Here is a 19699-nt window from a genome sequence, read left to right as displayed (position 1 = left end):
AGATTGTCAGTTTTAGGAAGCTGGGGGTAAACATCATCAAAACAAGTCTATTTTCACAGAACAACTCTAAATGAGTCATCAGTTTGTATAAAATCTAAATATTTGAACAATATAGCTTTAAATGTACCATGAAAGAGTGGTACTTTTTGTGAATAGGACCCCACCACATTTCAGATAGACAAAATTTGATTTTTATTTGTTTTGCATTTGGGGTAGAAATAACTTGAACAAGGTTAGTATGAAGGAATCACTTATAAAGGAATCAGGAAGACATAGTTTATAGAGATGTAGAAAAAGTACAATTAGAACATCTCTTCTGTCTGCTAATGCTTTCTTTAATTTCACTTATCCTTAAGTGTCTTTCAATTCCCTCATTTAGGCAGTAGGTCTAATGAAACTTCCTCACATCATACATTTATTATTACTATGAATGTGAGAAAAAAATCAATGTAACAGCAATATATGATTATACAATATGCATTATGGCCCCTGTAATATTTCTGAAGCATGAGTGTGCTCTTGACTGCCAATGTTTTCCTCTCTAGAGTGGCTAAGAATCATAAAACTAACATGTGAGACCTGAATTAGTGGAAGGACTCTCCATGGAGTGTGAGACAAACCCAGGACTAGCAATTAGAATGCATGTGCTCCAATCTCACCTTCCTTATTCATCAGTTCAGTAAATCCAAGCGCAAATCTCTTAGCCTCAGTTAGCTGGTTTCCTACTTTCCAAAAATCAAATGATAAAAATCTCTGGCTATTGTGAGACTCAGAAAAGATAATACTTATAAATGTGCTTTAAAAAGTATAAGGTGATATGCAAATGTAAGGCTGATTCTTAATCATCTTTCTGGATTTAAATCTGATATGAAAATATAATTTTTCTAAGAATGAAGCACATAATCTCCACATTCATACAATTTAAGATTAATATTTTGGATTTAATTCTTCTTCTTTGTGGCACTTGTTATTATACATATTCTTTTTGTAAGTGCTTGGATATATTTTAGTTTAATTAAATACCATGAATGTTGGTTAGTGAAGTTATTAGAATAACGATTATGAATAACATTTTGAAGCCGAAAGAAGACAGATTGGGTTATAAGTTAAACTGTGCGTAGTTTTTCCGATCCTACCATACAGAGCACATGAGTAAAATTAGCATAACTATTAACTGTTATTTAATGAATAGCTACACATAGCTGATATTTTTATAAATGCTTCCAATAATTGCAAACTGTAATTTATTAGTAATTAAATTCCAATGCTCAGCAACATGGAGTTCCTGCTTTAAGTATCATGTCATCATTCTATTACCTTTCTTCAGTTTATATATTTATATTTGAAAGCAAAGTTATAAACTTCATTAATCTATTTATTTTTATTTAAGGCTATCAATATTAACATTCTCCTCTGTTCTTTTTCTGTATCACAAAAGGAAATATGTCTCAAACAACCATCACCAAGTGAACAGTGTTCAGTGTTAAAAGCAGATATAGGTAGATTTCCTGTCACTATGAAAAACAATGACTAATTTTTGTACATGTATGATTTGTTTATTCTACCAGTAATATTAGCAAGTCTTACCAATTCGTTTATGGTCTATTCTGTTTTTAAAATCATTAAGAAGAAAAATGACTGATCACAGGAAGGCAGCTCCACAGAGCTTCCTCCTTATCTGTGGAAAAGTTGGGTTGTGAATTCAACCATATTACAGACATCGCTGAACAATTAAAGTTGCCATTCCACTTGTTAGTTCAAACAGCTTAGTGTACTAGCCCTAAAATATCTTTCTTGAAAAGTTTCAGGACTTATGAGCTTCCTTAGAGTTACTTATAGTCAGGATTTCTTCCTTTCTATTTTTTCTCTTTCTATATGTAGAAATTTATTTCAAATTCATCTTTGAAATGTTTGGGATTAGCAGATGTAAACTATTATATATAAGATGGATAAATAAGATCCACTGTATAGTAGAGGGAGCTATATTCAATATCCTGTGATAAACCATATTGGAAAAGAATATGAAAAAGAATATATACATATATATGTATATATACATGTATGATTAATCACTTTGTTGTACAGCAGGAATTAAATACAATATTATAAATCAACTATAGTTCACTAAAATTTAAAAAATACAGTAAGAAAAATAAAGTGTTAACAGAAATAATGCAAAGTCTACCCTCTGTCCTTTACTCAGTTTCATCCATCATTTTCCCTCTTTGCATCAACATTTTCTGTGTGTAGGTTATGCAGAAATATTTTTTTCATTAAATTATTTGAAAAGAGAAACACCTTGCATACATCAAGCCCTTTTCTCCCTATTTATTACAGTGTGCATTTCATAAGAACATTTTATTGTGTAACCATAGTGCAATTTTTAACTGTTGTACCTTGAATGTTGGCATTTTACTTTTATCTGATTACTATCCATACTGCAATTTTGTCAACTGATCAAATAGTGTCCTTTAGAGAATTCTTTTTTGTTTAGTACAGAATCCAAATGTTGTATTCAATTATCTTACCACTTTAGTCCTCTTTAGTCTGGGTACTAATTCCTTGGTCGTTCTTGGTCTCCCTTGACATTTTACTATTCTTTAAAAAAAAAAAAAAACACACAGAATATTTCTTATGTTGAGTTTGACTCCTGTTTCCTCATGACTAGAGTCTAGTTGTTCCCACCTGGGATTAAACAAGTAAAGTTGTAACTTCTCAGGAATGATATCTGAAGGTACAGGATATCTAACCCTGTTCTGAAATTGAGGGATCTCTTTATATAATTCTTCAGTTCACTTCAGTTCAGTCGCTAAATTGTGTCTGACTCTTTGCGACCCCATGAATCGCAGCACACCAGGCCTCCCTGTCCATCACCAACTCCCGGAGTTCACTCAAACTCATGTCCATTGGGCCGGTGATGCCATCCAGCCATCTCATCCTCTGTCTTTTCCAATGAGTCAACTCTTCGCATGAGGTGGCCAAAGTATTGGAGTTTCAGCTTTAGCATCATTCCTTCCAAAGAACACCCAGGACTGATCTCTTTTAGAATGTACTGGTTGGATCTCCTTGCAGTCCAAGGGACTCTCAAGAGTCTTCTCCAACACCACAGTTCAAAAGCATCAATTCTTTAGTGCTCAGCTTTCTTCACAGTCCAACTCTCACATCCATCCATGACTACTGGAAAAATCATAGCCTTGACTAGACAGACCTTTGTTGGCAAAGTAATGTCTCTGCTTTTGAATATGCTATCTAGGTTGGCCATAACTTTCCTTCCAAGGAGTAAGCATCTTTTAATTTCATGGCTGCGGTGATTTTGGAGCCCCCCAAAATGAAGTCTGACACTTTCCACTGTTTCCCCATCAATTTGCTATGAAGTGATGGGACCGGATGCCATGATCTTTGTTTTCTGAATGTTGAGCTTTAAGCCAACTTTTTCACTCTCAATTTTCACTTTCAAGAGGCTTTTTAGTTCCTCTTGACTTTCTGCCATAAGAGTAGTGTCATCTGCATATCTGAGGTTACTGATATTTCTCCCGGCAATCTTGATTCCAGCCTGTGCTTCTTCCAGCCCAGCATTTCTCGTGATGTACTCTGCATATAGTTTAAATAAGCAGGGTGACAGTATACAGACTTGATGTACTCTTTTTCCTATTTGGAAGTCTATTGTTCCATGTCAAGTTCTAACTGTTGCTTCCTGACCTGCATATAGGTTTCTCAAGAGGCAGGTCAGGTGGTCTGATATTCCCATCTCTTTCAGAATTTTCCACAGTTTATTGTGATCTGCGCAGTCAAAGACTTTGTCATAGTCAATAAAGCAGAAATTGATGTTTTTCTGGAATTCTGTTGCTTTTTTTGATGATCCAGCAGATGTTGGCAATTTGATCTCTGGTTCCTCTGCCTTTTCTCTCAAATGCTGTGATACCGTGAATCAAAACTCACTTAAAACTTCTAGAGAACATAGGCAAGTTTACACAAGGCACTCGATTTTGAATAGAAAGACAAAATAAAATTTTTAATCACACATCATTGAATTAATAAATCTAGATTCAGTCAGAAAAAATAGAGAAACTTAAAAAGCCAAATTTTAAAATAATGGATTCTATATAACAAAAACAGAAACATTCTAAAAGCCTTTGTCAAATTTCCACTCACTTATTGCTGTTTCTCTTAATCTCTGTTTCCCCGTTCATTCCTTTTCTTTGATACCTGGAGTCTCCTGAGATATTCTTACTTTACCCTGGTGATGTTTATAATCTAGTAAAGATATTCTTTTAGCTCGGAAGCTGAAATTTGAGCTAAATGCTGGGCTGTGTATCTCAAAATTTTCTTCTAATTTCTATATGACTAGTGCCTTTTGAAAGAATTATCTTATCCTAATTTTCCATAGGCGTTAAGAGTATTGGCTAATTCAAGATAAAGACTATTCCTTTGTTCTGTTATGTTTTTCCCCTCCTTTTGTATTTGTCAGGTTCTTGTTACAGAGCACTTATAAAGAAAATCACAAACAAGTGGTCAGAGGTGTAAGAATAGAATCAGAAAGTCATGATTACAAGAAGACAAAAGAGGAAAAATGTCCTGGAGCAGTGAATGGTGAACAGTATCAAGCAGGTCAAATAAGATCACATCTTTGGGTTAAGTAGTTTGGTGATCATCATAGCAATTCAGAGACATAATGAGCCAGAAACTCAGTAATAGAAGAATAAAGAGCAAATAAGAAGTGAATAACTTAGCTATGGAGGTAAGCTATTCATCCAGTTCAGTTCAGTTCAGTTCAATTCAGTCGCTCAGTTGTGTCCGACTCTTTGAGACCCCATGAATCGCAGCACGCCAGGCCTCCCTGTTCATCACCATCTCCCGGAGTTCACTCAGACTCACATCCATTGAGTCCATGATGCCATCCATCCAGCTCATCCTCGGTCGTCCCCTTCTCCTCCTGCCCCCAATCCCTCCCAGCATCAGAGTCTTTTCCAATGAGTCAACTCTTCTCATGAGGTGGCCAAAGTACTAGAGTTTTAAAATTTTGTTTTTCTATTTTTACTTTTCTTTTTCTTTTTTGGCTAGGTTGTGGGATCTTCCGACCAGGGATTGAACCCTGGACCGTAGCAGTGAAAGCACCAAGTCCCAATCACTGGACTGCCAGGGAACTTCCCATATTACTTTTTTCTATTAGGAATATCTTTTGTCCCCCTATATAACTGTCAAACTTGCTCCTTCTTCAACTTTTAACGAAACTATTTCTAAGCATCTCAGAAAAATTTGAGTGCTTATTTCTCCATGGTCTCATGGTACCTTATGCCACCACTCATGCAGGACTAATTCTCTGAATTATAGTTTTTGGTCTTGCCTGTGGTCCTATGGGACAGAGACTGCTGTCCAGAAACAAAGTCAATTGCCCTTTGTATCCCATGGCTTGACACAGAACCTGCATAAAGTAAGAGCTCCGTAAGCACTGCAGAGGTAAAGGATGCTGCTCTCTGCCTTGTTTCCCACATGACTTCTTAGACGTAGAAATTAAAATTTGAAGAGATGACATGGTTGGGACACAAGCGAGTCTTTCCTGTCTGATATCTCTATTACCTTTATCCCCCTGATATAAACCCACAACATACCCCTAAATATGAATCAGCCCTTTATTTTCCTATGCCTTCAGTATGGCTGCACTTCTATGGTACCATGATTTATAAGAGATATGTGTTTGACCTTCATGCCATTTCTGGCACTGAACTCCTAAAAATCTTGGAATTTCACATCAGGGGAGTAAGCTATAAAGATGTTTTTTATTATGCTAATGAGCTGATTTTGGGGCCACACTTCAGATTTGTTGTCAGGAGAATCAACTATGTGATTGAAGGGTTGGAATTTTCAGTCCCACTACACTGACTTTTGAGGAGGGAAGAGAGGCTGGAGGTTGAATTAATCCCCAATGGCCAATGATTTAATCAACCATGACAGTGTAATTACACTCTCATGTGTGTTAGTCACTCAGTCCAACTCTTTGCAACCCCATGGACTATAGCCCGCCAGACTCCTCTGTCTACGGGATTATGCAGGCAAGTATACTGAAGTGGATTGCCATTCCCTTCTCCAGTGGATCTTCCCAACACAGGGATCAAACCCTGGTCTCCTGCTTTGCAGGCAGATAAAATGCAAAAGTACAGAGTTTGGAGAGTTCCTAGATCCATGGACATGGGGAAATTCAGGAAGAGTGGTACATCCAGAGAGCATGGAAGCTCCTCCCCTCATCCTTTCCTCATACTTTGCCCTATGTATCTCTCTCATCTGGATGTTTCTGAGTTATGTCCTTTTGTAATAAACCAGTAATCTAGTAAAAAAAAGAAAAAAAAAAAGAGTTCTTGGAGCTCTGTGAGATGCTAGCAAATTAATCAAATCCAAACACAGAGTCTTTGAAACCTCTAATTTATAGCTTCCTGATCAAAAGCAGGTTACTGAATGAACTTGGGGCAACTCACATGCTATATATAGCAAAGCCAGTTTGCTAACACCAGGTTGCAGTGAAGGAAAGGATAGCATTTATTGCAGGGCACCAAGCAAGGGAATGGGTAGCTCATGCTCAAAAGCACTTGAAATCCCTGGTGGTTTTCAGACAAGGGTTTTTAAAGACAGCATTTAAAAGTGAGTGAGGGCTGTAGGGAGCCCAATTTTCTTCTGATAGATTGATGATGAGGTAACGAAGTGGTGTTTCAGGACACTTAATCGTCAATCTTCTGGTTCCAACCAGTCTGGGGTCTATGTGCTTATGGTCAGTATGTAATCACCATGCTCTTTCTGGGAAGGGTGGTAATTAGTTTCTGAGATATATATTGGATTGTTAAATATATTCCTTGCTCTGTCATATTCAACTCTTTGCAACCCCATGGACGATAGCCCACCAGGCTCCTCTGTCCATGGGATTTCCCAGGCAAGAATACTAGAGTGGGTAGCCATTCCCTTCTTGAGGGGATCTATCTGACCCAGGAATTGAACCTGGATCTCTTGCACTGCAGCCAGATTCTTTACCATCTAAACTACCAGGGAAGCCCTGTCCTTGAGAAGAAACTAGAATTTTATTTTATCACCTGACTATTGTTTCTTGACTGCCTTTCCTAGATTTTTGCATCCTCTCACTAACCTGATTAGTAACTGTATGAATTTGCTTTTTGGAACTCAGAAAAGGCCTAGGAGACCAAAACCTTTTCCTATAAATAAGAAATGGAGTACACAGAGGGGCTTTATAGCAGTGAGGGCTCCACAGAGTCCTGTTCAGTTTCAAGCACAGGTGATAACCTGAAATTGCTACTGACTTCTGTTGAGGGTGGAGGGCAGGGCAGTCTTGTTTTCCTGAGCTCTTAATCTGTGAAATCCAATGCTCTTTCTGGGTAGTGTCAGAATTGAGCTGAAATGTAGAACATCCAACTGGGATTGGTTAATTGCTTAGTGGTGTTAAAAAAAGATGCACAAGGTGAGAATAGCCAATTAAGATTTATTTGAGGCAAAATGAGAACTTCAGCCTGGGAGACAACACCTCAGATATCTCTGAGACACTTCTCTAAAGAGGTGGAGGGGGAAGGTCAATATATAAGATTTTGGTGAAGGGAGAGTTCAGTGAAATCAAGCACTTATCTTACAAAAGGTTTTGTGTTAGTCATGAGGAGCTGATGTCACTATGAAGGGATTTAGTGCTTTTCTAGATATGAGGAGCTACAAGGATTGGACTAAAAATCAGTTCCTAAAAGTATCTGTTCCACCAATTTTTCTGGAGCACGAATTGCCTCATTTCTCCACCCTGAACTCCCTTTGCGGTGTGTGTAAGGTCAACAACTGCAGCAGCGCAGGATTCAATCCTCACAGAGGCAGATGGCAAATGCCTCTGGCAAATTGGCAAGCACCAATTTATAGTTGACAGAGGTAAGGGAAACCCCTCATTAACATGTTTGATTTACATTCAAAACTTTAACTCTATTAATGTAAAGAGCAGTTTCACCAAAGATATTTCACTTAATATGGTTCAACAGCAAAACAATGGTTCAGCTAACATAAATTCATTACTTTATATACTCTAGGAAAAATAAGAAATACTTGCATTGCTGTTGTTGGTCAGTCGCTAAGTTGTGTCCGACTATTGGCAACTCCATGTACTACAGCATACCAGGCTCCTCTGTCCTGCACTATCTCCTGGAGTTTGCTCAAATTTATGTCCATTGAACTGGTGATGCTATCTAATCATCTCATCCTCTGCTGTCCACTGCTCCTTTTGCTTTCAATCTTTTCCAGCATCAGGGTCTTTTCCAATAAGTCACCTCTTTGCATCAGGTGGCCAAAGTACTGGAGCTTCAGCATCAGTCCTTCCAATGAATAGTCAGTGTTGATTTCCTTTAGGATTCACTGTACTTCTTTCATTAAAGCCTCAAAACTGAACTGTGAGATGGGTATCATTATCTTCATTGTGTGGATGAACATGGCACTCAGAGTAGATAAATAAGTTGCCCCAAATGAGGATGAGGTGTTTTTCTTCCCACTTTTTTATTTTGAAATAATTATAAGCTCATGGGAAGTTGTAAAATTAGTGCACTGAGTTTCCACCTATCTTGAACCCCGTTTCTCCCATTACTACATTGGATCTAACTGTAGAATGATAGAAAAACTAAGAATGGATATTTAGTGCAATGTTGAGTTGATTTATGGAGCCACCATCACAATCAACATATAGAACTGTTCCCTCAACAAAAAGATTTACTTTATGGTATCCTTTTAGAGTCAAGTCCACTCCTTTCATCATCCACTATCCCTAGCCCCAACTAATCCATTTTTCATCTCTTTAATTTTATCATTTATAGAAAGTTATGTAAGTGAAATAATTGTGTGTGACATTTTTAAATTGGCCTTTTCATTCTTGAGATTTATTATTGGAGTTGTGGCATATACCTCAATAGTTTGTTTCTCATTTTTGCTGAGTAGTGTTTTGTTATATGAATGTATCCAATTTGTTTAACCATAAATGTATTATAGAGTATTTTGGTGGTTTCATTTTTTGGCTGTAAAAATCTTGCTCTTATTCTGCTGTGAACAATATTGATTCTTTTTTCATTCTTTTGTTTTCAGTCCACATATGTTATTATATTTTAAGTAAGCCTTTTGTAGACATCATATAGATGAGTCAGGTTTTTTATCCACTCTGACAATCTTCGTATTTTATTGGTATATTTAGTTTATTTCCATTTAATTATTGATTCACTTGGACTTAGGTCTAATATCTTTTTTATTTTGTGTTCTGTTTGTCCCTCCCTCCTTTTTTTATTTCTGTTTTCTTTTTCTAATCTTTGTAAGTGTTAACTTGAGCACTTTTAGAATTCCTCATTGTTGTAGTCATAGTGTTTTGGGGTATGTCTCTTGACATAAGTTTTTTAGTAGTTCTCTATGAATTATATATATTATCATAATATGAAGGTATTCATATTTTATTAGTTCCAGTGAAGTATAGAAACCTTACCTCCATATGCTTTCCCACTTTTCTAATATACTTATCTTAAATATTTTCTGTACATCATGAGAACCACATAAGACAATAGCATAGTTTTCGTTTCACACATCAAACATATTAGAAAGCTAAAGAGAAGGAAAGTATTTTGTATTTATCTTTCTACTTTTACCATTGTTCTTCCTTCCTTCCTGCTATTCATTTCCTTCATTTCTATTTAGACAACTTCCTTTAGACATTATTTATTTATTTATTTATTTTTTGGTGGTAAGTCCATTGGAGACAAATTCTCTTAATAGTCTTCATCTGAGAATGCCTTGATTTTGCCTTCATTCTTCAAGGATATTTTTACTTTGGGTAGAATATTGATTTTAATAAAAACAGATCAGTCATTATTTAACATCAAGTAGTCTTAAAATGGCCATCAGGCAATATTTGAAAATCACATGGAGTGAAGTATAGAAACCTTGAAAAATAAAAAGTAAATAGCATTTTCCATGCTTTCCATAAATATGCTATGGGTTTACCCTCAGCTATAAGTTAAATAACATAAACTGTTAATCAATAATAAAACACATTTTTCTAAACTGAAAGATTTTAAGGATTTTTTTTATTGAAATTAGAGCTGTTTCAGGATAAACAAGAGTGAACATTTTTCAGTAACCTAAGACCGATGGGCCAGACTGGCCTGCTTTTGTTTTTTATTCGCTTACTTGTATCTGACTCTTTTTTGACTCCAAGGAGTGTAGCCCACAAAGCTCCTCTGTCCATGAGATTTCCCAGTCAAAGATACTGGAGTGGGCTGCCATTTCTTTCCCCATCGAATCTTATCAACCCAAAGATCAAATCCGGGTCTCCTGGACTGGCAGGTGAATTGTTTACTACTGAGCCACCAGGGAAGCTCCCTGCAAACTGGCCTACTGCATGTTTTTGTAAATGAAGTGATTGGAACCGCAGCCACACTCACAGCCTCACATGTTGTTTATGGCTATTTTCTTAATGCAGCAGTAGAGTTGAGTAACTACAATAGAAACCACATGGCCCACAAAACCTAAGCCATCTATTCTCTGCATTTAAGAAAAAAGATCGCTGACCCCTGAATTAGATATGACCCAGAGAGATGTTGTGGGGAGGGAGGTGGGAGGGGGGTTCATGTTTGGGAACGCATGTAAGAATTAAAGATTTTAAAATTAAAAAAAAAATAAAAAAAAAAAAATAAAAAAAAAAAAAAGAGATTCTCATGCTAAACTGCATAGCATGCAAGTTTAGCACATTAAACCTCTTATAATCTTTAAAGCTAATTGAATATAATCAAAAGATAGAAATGATAATTACTAATTATGAGGAAAATAGACTGAAAAATATGAAAAATTTTTTATCTAAAAGCTAAGAACACTGCTGAAATCTATTGTTTAAAATTAATTCTGAAAATAGTTCAAGTTATCACAGACACTAACCATTAGTGCTCTTGATTTCATTGTCTTCCCCTTTTATGAAAGAAAGACTTTTTTGAGATGCTTGAGTGATGGAACATCACCAAGGATGATATGATTTAGAAGCTTCATGTGGCAGCCTATCCTCTAAACACTATAATTCTTTAAGAGCCTTTTTTCAGGTTTACAGTCCTGATATTGCACTTTGCTCTTTAATATAAGAAAGAAGAAAATTCAATAAAACCAGCAATTTATGGTGATGACATTTCAACAATACCAGATCTTCAGATTATAAACTATGGTTCTAGTTCCATTGTAGAGTTGCACTCTATGTGGAGCTTTTGTGAATTTCCATAATGGCTTTACATAATGGATAGTTGTTTAATGAATAAATCTACATAATGATGGCAGTTAAACTTTTACCATAAGATTGCACACCAATAATTTATATATATGCAATTAAAATCACCTCTTTGTTCTGAGAGGTTCCTTTATAATTTTAACTTTCATTTGTCTGTTTCCAGAGTTGCTTCTACTTTTCCATCCAGTTAGTAGTGGACTATTCAGAATTGTTTGTATTCAGAACTGTTAATGACTGTGATTTGAATATAGAAAGCAAGAATGATTTCAGTATTTTAAGACAAATATAAGGCTGAACAATGAGCCTGATGATATAATGAATCAATATAAAAATAATCCATTATTTTCAGAGGAAAATGCTTACCCATATAAAGTAGAAAACAAGAACCCACCAAGCATTTTAAAGCATTTCACAAAAGATCCTTTTTTTCTTTTTAAATGAAACTTGATTTTCTGAGAGAGCAGGCACATTAGGGGAAACAAAATAATACTACTCTAGATTAGGTCTCTGTAGTGGTCTGAATATACGGATAATGATTTGCATTAGACTGTTTATATTTTAGGGATTAGATTTTTCTCATCTTTTTCCCAAGTTATTTCAATGCCATGTTACATGTATTACAGAAAAGTATTACATGTTATGTCTAAACAAGTTAGGGACTCATTTAAAGTTATCATCTTAGAAAATGCAACTTTTACTTTGGTTGTAAATTACATGCTAATTCATTCTGAAGTGCGACTCCATGAGTAAAAATGTCATTAAAAATACCACAATAGATCCTATAAGAAATCAGAAAGAACAGCAGTCAGTACTATGAAAGCATAAAATGAGCCTAATACTTACAATTTTTATTGAGCACTTAGTATATCCCAGGTACTGTTACAACATATGTTATATTAACACACCTATTAATTGCTTTAATGTGAAGTAGTATTATAACTTCATGTACCATATTCATGAGGAAAGGAGCAGAATTTTAATTTGAACCCAGGTTGTGATGATCATTTGAACCCTGGCAGTCAATGAAGATACAATTTCTTTTTACTTTCCCATAAATATAAGATCATGTCCATCAAGATTGCATTTTATACAAATAAGGCCTATTTGAATTTTAGTGCTGTTCCTGGGTTATTATTAAAATATACATAAGAGAAATATATTAATAAAGACTTCTAAAAAAATGAAGGCCTATTGTATCTATGACAATTGTAGATGAGTACATTGTTGGCTTGTAATAAATTTTTATTAAAGGAGTTATGACTGCTAGTATAAAAGAGCATACACCATTTTTCTTGAATCAAAATTAAAATTTTTCTGTCGAATTTTAATTAAACTCCAGCTTGTGTAAAAATGATATTATTTTATTAGTTTGACCATAATTTACAGTAATCATCATTGGTAGAACATTAGGATCATTTTAGTTATGATAGATCAATAAAACTACAGTGAGCAATTTTTATTTCTTTCAATTTTTGTGTGTTCTCTCTTTAAGATCCATGATACAGGTAAATATAGCTACATAGTAGACAGTCAATAAATATCTGTTAAATGACATAATATTTTAGAATACTATAAACTCTTTTCATGATTAATAAATTCATATTAACTGACTGTTATAAAATTAAAATTAGATTAATAATTATTTTCATTTATAACCTTTGTGAATAGATTATTACCCAAAGAGGTTATAGAAAAAGCTGATAGTATTTTGTAATTATCAAACTCTTATTAACAAAGAAATATAGCAAAGTGCTTAAGAGGACAGAGTTGGTTTCAAGTCCCTACTTACTCTACCATTCATTGTGTGTGTTAATCTGGACAAATTTCTTAAGGTCTCTGTGTCTCTGTTTCTTCCCCTGCAAATGGAGATGGTGATGATGATGATGGTTATACTACAGGAGATGCTACAGATAAAGTTTAAAAGAATACAAAATTAGGAGTGCCGAATTCTTAGCTATTTTTATTAAAATGTATTTTACCATTCATCTTTGCCTAAAAGTTACTTGAGGACAGATAAGACAGAAATAATAAACACTGTGAAAAAAATCAGATAGATGCATTGTAATGACTGCATTTCTAAACTAGTGAGATGTTATTTTGTTTAGTGTTTCCTATATAGAAAGTAGAAGAAGGATTATTTACCGAGAAACAACCAGGGTGACCTTAAGAAACAAAAGTTTGAATTATTTATTCAGATTCTAATAAATAGAGGGTGATGAGAGAGTAGTACAAGAAACAGTGTACTGGAGGAGGGGTAGATTTGTTTCTTTAGTTGCATTCTGTGCTGTAGGAAAAAAAAATCTGTAAAATTACAGAACAAAATAAGAGTCTTCCACATCTTTCACATGGCTTTAGATTTCTAAGTGGTTGCTTTCACAGTAAAGGAGCAAGTCTCTCTGAAATTTCTGTGTGATTACTGACCTAACAAAGCCAAGGTTAAGGAAATGAGGATATTGTGACCATGAGACCATGGATAATGGTGCTTTGTGTTTCTGTATTACTATTGTCTATAAATTCTCTAGTCCTAGTTTACTATGCAACCCCATTTCAACCTTTTAAAGTTTCCAAAAATTATGGAATATTTTCTATCAGAAGCTGTATGTTCACCCTCTATGAAAATGTTGCAAAGGGAATTTTGTCCTAAGGGAAGAGGTTCAACATTCATGAAATGCTTCCTAGTGTAATGCATAATGTAAATGTCTCATGAAATGTTCAGGGACTAATTTTCCAGACTGACAGAAGAAGCAAAATGCAACACTTACTGCATGTAAACCTTGCAAACTTTGCCTGAGAGATTGAGACTTAAAAAACTAGATTCATTGTATATTTTTTGTCTAAGACTATGTTTTATTGTAATCCTCAGATATTTATAGAGTATACTCTTGCATAAATTTACAAATTCATAATAGGCTATACTAAATTCTTGAAAACATGCCATCAAATATACAAGAATATGGAATTCATTAAAATAACTTTATTTAGAGTTTTTTTTTTCTCCTTCATTGTTAGCTATTTTTTTAATTTTAATGTTTCCCTTTGGATTAGATTTGAATTTAATCCAGTAGGAGCTGTATTGTTTCTGGACAGTACTGAAGCTCTGAAGATGTATTACACCCATGCATCACCATAGCATTGTCATTCTGACGATATATTAGTGCAATACATCTTCAAAGTCCTCAAATGAGAAGCTGTCTGGAAGGAATGGGGCGAGGAGAAAATTCAATTCAATTACAGGACAAAAGAACCAGCTGAAGAGAGGAAGAAAACTCTCAAAGCAAGACTCTCAGTGGACTTGATTACAACCAAGTATTTCATGGAAGTATATTCTGTTTTTCCTTTTATGACATAAGGAATAATTGCAGATTTTGAACACACATCTGTAAAGAGAAAATGGCTGCTCAATTTTGTGTTTGACTCAGTAGAAGCTGGATGGTTTGTTGGGAGCCATTTAATTGATTTGTGGAAAGTCATATAAACATTGCTATTCATTCACCATATCTAAGGCATATAGTTAATTTACAGACTGATTTATTAAAGTGTGCTAAGGATAAAGGAATGTTTACCTTTCAAATAAAGTCTTAGTTGGCACTTTAAAATTTTTCAGATGTATATAAACACAGTTGCTAACTGAAAAGTGATCAGCAGGCAAAAATGTGAAAACTAACAACTCTTTATAGCCACCTCCTGACTATTCCCACTAGACAGGGCTGTCTATAGTAATCAATAAGTCTTATTGTTAAGATAAAATTTTCTTGGATATCTTTCATGTATTAAAAAACAGAGAGACTCAATTTCATCATAGTGCAAATACATTCAGATTCTGAAGCCTTCAGTCTGTCTTAGATAAGTTGCAAAAAATAATTTCTTCAGTAACCCCCCTCCACTCCTTGTATAAAGCTTATATTATGAATATTTTATATCTATTTTTTTAATCATCTATGTGCCCCTAATGTCAGATAGTTTGCTAAACGTTGAGTAAATAGATGTAAGAGGAAAAAATACAGCTACTACCTTCAAGGAGTTTACAGTTTTGTTGGAAGAGATATTGGTGGAGATGGAAACAATTACAATTCATGTTAACTTAAGACAACAAATAAGTTATCTTTTAACCCAAGCCTTGAAGTTAGAGGAAGGAAGGCTGTTATGTAGAGCAGTGCTGTGCATTCTGATTAGAGATAACAGCATTTGTAAAGGTTTGAAGGCAGGAAATAATTGAGTGTTTTGGCAAACTAAAATTTGTGGGCCTGAAACAAGCTGAAAAGGGGCAAATAGAAAAGAGGGTTTAAGATGAGGCTGGAGAAGATAAGATGAGAAGGGTCATCAGCTCAACTAGGGTTAGTAGGCCATGTTGAGATCAGATTTATTTTTTTGTTGTCTTCCCCCCGCTGCCTGCCGAATAACAAAAAAAACTCATGGGACCTTTGGAGCACAAAAGACACGATTTGATCTTAATATTTAGAAGATGCTTTTGGTGCTGTGTAGGAAATGAGTTGCTCCAGTATTTTTGCCTAGAGAATCCCAGGGACAGAAGAGCCTAGTGGGGTATAGCCCATGGTGTCCCAAAGAGTTGGACACAAGAGTGTTAGCTGAGTCACTAACACTTTCACGTTCACTTGAAGCATAGTAGAGAAACCATTTAGGAAGCCACCATCATAGTTGCGGTGGGGGATGCTGTTGACTTTAACAAGGGTAATGGCAGTAGATAGAAAGAGTCATGGGTGAGTCCCAGATTACACAAGGTAAAACCAGAAGACTGAGAGGTGGGAGATGGGGAATCCCTCTTAGTTTTCTGGCTTCATCAATCTGAAAAATGAGCTTGTTGTTGACTGAAATGAGACTAACTGTTACAGGAGAGCGGGGTGAAAAGACAGCAACAAAAGAATGATCTCATAATGTCCTAGGACCTGCATGAGTTCCTGGGACAGGCCACCAAGTGAAAGTCCTTGGTTTCCTGCAGGAAAAAAATTCAAGAGAGAGCCAAAAAACATGAAAATTAGTTTATTTAGAGAGATATGCACTCCATAAGTAGAATGTAGACCTTCTCAGAAAATGAGAGGGATCCCAGGGCATGAGGATATTGGGGTGAGTAGTTTTATATGCTAATGAGTGGGAGGAATATTTTTGATATTTTGGGAAAGGATTGGGCTAGTGCCCATGTTTTGACCTTTTATGGTCATCCTCAGAACTGTCATGTTATAAGGGGGAGTGATTTTGAGTACACTAATGAAAGTATTATGAGCTAAAGTTCAGTGACTGGACTATTCTAGAAACCACCTTGGTTTCAGTCAGTTCTAGTTAGTTTTTATTACATCCTAACAGCTACATCTCTTCTTCATTTATCTAGCAGTTGTGGCCTTCTCCTTTCTTTCCTGTCTCAAAACTGGGAGAGAAATATATTTCAGAAAAAAAAAATTGAGATTTCTATTTTGGCCATGCTAAATTACAAGACACATCAAGCATTCAAATGGAAATGTCGGTGAATAATGGGATCCATGACACCTGATCTCAGAGACAAGGACAAGAATGAGACTTAAAGTCATGAGTATAAGTTTATCCTAGGGAGGGAAAATAGACACACAGAAGAAGGGCCACGACCAGTGTCTGAAGATCTGGACAACAGGAAAGCAAAAGAAACTTACAATTGTTATTGTGACCGATGAAGACCTAGGAGGATACATCTCAGAGAAGAGATTATTTTGGTAATTAGAAAGAGATTTAGTGCATTGAAAAGTAACAAGAGGTAGAATATGATACAGAAAAGTCTCTATTGCATTGGCAATATGGAGATTATTTTTTACTTTGATAAAAGCCATTTCAGTGACACTGTGGAACAAGAGTCAGACTGAGTTTGTTAAACAGCAGATGTAGTTGGAAGATGGTGAACAAGTAGAGAAAGCTTGTGTCTTTCAAGAAATTTTATTGTGCTGAGGGAAGGGGAAGTGGAATGTTTGCTGGAATGTTGTGAAAGGTTCAGGAGAGGGATGCATTTTTAAGAGAAAGAGAATAATATAACAAACCTAAGGCACCGATCATATGGACTCAGTTATAAGTGCATGAATAATTTTGTTCATTTGTGCTGTCTCTTCCAACTCACAGGAGGATTTCATTTTTATTTTTTTTAATTTAAATTTTATTTTTTTACTTTACAATACTGTATTGGTTTTGCCATACATTGACATGAATCCACCACGGGTGTACATGAGTTCCCAACCCTGAACCCCCCTCCCACCACCCTCCCCATATCATCTCTCTGGGTCATCCCAGTGCCCCAGCCCCAAGCATCCTGTATCCTGTATCAAACCTAGACTAGCAGTTCATTTCTTACATGATAGTATACATGTTTCAATGCCATTCTCCCGAATCATCCCACCCTCTCCCTCTCACACAGAGTCCAAAAGTCTGTTCTTTACATCTGTGTCTCTTTTGCTGTCTCGCATATAGGTTTATCATTACCATCTTTCTAAATTCCATATATATGTGTTAGTATACTGCATTGGCGTTTTTCTTTCTGGCTTACTTCACTCTGTATAATCGGCTCCAGTTTCATCCACCTCATTAGAACTAATTCAAATGTATTCTTTTAAATGGCTGAGTAATACTCCATAGTATATATGTACCACAGCTTTCTTATCCATTCGTCTGCTGATGGACATCTAGGTTGCTTATGCTTATTGTAAAAGTATCAGAAGCAGTAGTAATTGCAGAACATTTAAGCCCCAGTTGATCAAAAAATAAATAATAGCAACTATTAAAGTGATGGAATCATCCAGGTAGTGCTAATGGTAAATAACCCACCTGCCAATGCAGGAGCCATAAACGACACGGGTTTGATCCCTGGGTCAGAAAGATCCCCTGGAGGAGGACATGGCAACCCACTCCAGTATTCATGCCTGGAGGATCTCTTGGACAGAGGAGCCTGATGGGTTACAGTTCATAGGGTTGCATAGGGTTGGACACGACTGAAGTGACTTAGCACACAAACACATAAAAGTGATACCCCCATATCTTTTATGTTTTGTTCTTAAACTCATGATATAGAGGTTTCTGTTGAACCAATACAAAGTGCAGAAGGAGCTGAAAGCTCTCGGGTGAGTATTGTGTGCTGCTTCCAAGCTCCTTCTCCTCAACCTTCTCACTGGAGCGTTCCTGTCACTCACATGGGACACAAAGCTCCTCAGTTCCAACACTTTGAGGGAAGCTTCTATTCTCTTTTTATAGCATGCTGTATCTCTTAGTTCTAGTCCATTACTTTGCCCTGAAATTGTGTGCACTTTATGCTCAATTCATCACCCCAGTCATCTGCTGCCCTGACTGGCACCAGCCTGGAAATATCACCTGGAAGTTTATTGCTCAAAGGACTCACCATCCTTTTTTTTTTTTTTTTTTCCCCTTGTGGTCTGTAACAGGAGGTACAGTCTTTGAAAAAGTCAGCCTTTCTCTTCCCAGATGTTCTCTTGCTCTGCAGCTATCACATATTGCCAACTGTTCCTATCAAAATTTTAAAATGTTACAGGGCATATGTTGGATACATAGAGTTAAATGAAGAAAGAAGAAAGTGATTTGATGTAGTTTCCAGGTAGAAAAAATAAATGCTTCTGTCTACACACTTGTTGAATCTGATTTGTATAGTAATAGGTATACTAGCTCATTGTGAATAAGAGAAATACTTTAATTTGTGCCTATAATATAAAATGAAACTTTTATGTCATATGCTTAGTGCAATTTTTAGATTCTTAAATTTGTGTTGAAATTCTCAAATGCTGCTTCTGTGGTACATAGAGCCCATTCATACTCTAAGACTGTAGTCTAACAGGGTTGAGGTGGAATTAAAATTCCATCTCAGGTAGTTTGGTAATAAAATTGGATTTCAACCTTTACTTGGCTTCAGTATGCAAATAAATCCTCTCTAGGATTTCTTCCTACAGATGGTGGGGTAATCAGATGTAAGGGGGTTGAATAGGATGTGATTTCTCCAAACCCCACTAAAGAGAAGGACACATGTTAAGCTTGTTAAGGCCCTGACATAATCATCTTTAATCATGATGTCTAGACTAAACATCAAACATGCTTAGATTAAGATATGCAATTTGGAATGTCTTTCAACATCAGCTTTCTTATGTACTGCCTTTCAATTTCATTATTTTTAAATTATTTTTTTTCATTTATACCTCTCAGACTTTCACAAATTTTGAAATCTACTCAGGAAAGGTGTTAGTGAACTACTAAATATAGGAGCAACCCATCCACAGAATATAAGTAAGGATGCACATATGATCATTTGATAATCAGAGGAGGAAACTTGAGAATAATGCATAGGCAGAAGACAGTATTAGAATCAGTGATTCCCAACTGTAAATGTTGAAAGGCAATATGTAGCTCTATGAATGCTGATAGGGATATATATTATCATTTGGGGAGTATTCAAACATG

At 35.7% G+C, this 19699-nt stretch overlaps 1 protein-coding gene across 1 annotated transcript in view; it reads left to right on the top strand.

Annotated features, from left to right (window-relative positions):
* Window positions 1-19699, top strand: part of NEGR1 (neuronal growth regulator 1) — a 1013490-nt gene that overhangs the window by 605531 nt on the left and 388260 nt on the right. The window lies entirely within an intron of this gene.

The sequence above is a fragment of the Capra hircus genome, chromosome 3, assembly GCF_001704415.2.
Source record: "Capra hircus breed San Clemente chromosome 3, ASM170441v1, whole genome shotgun sequence".
Classification (NCBI taxonomy): domain Eukaryota; kingdom Metazoa; phylum Chordata; class Mammalia; order Artiodactyla; family Bovidae; genus Capra; species Capra hircus.
Note: the sequence above shows the minus strand (reverse complement) of the source record. Positions and strands in the feature narration are given on the sequence as shown.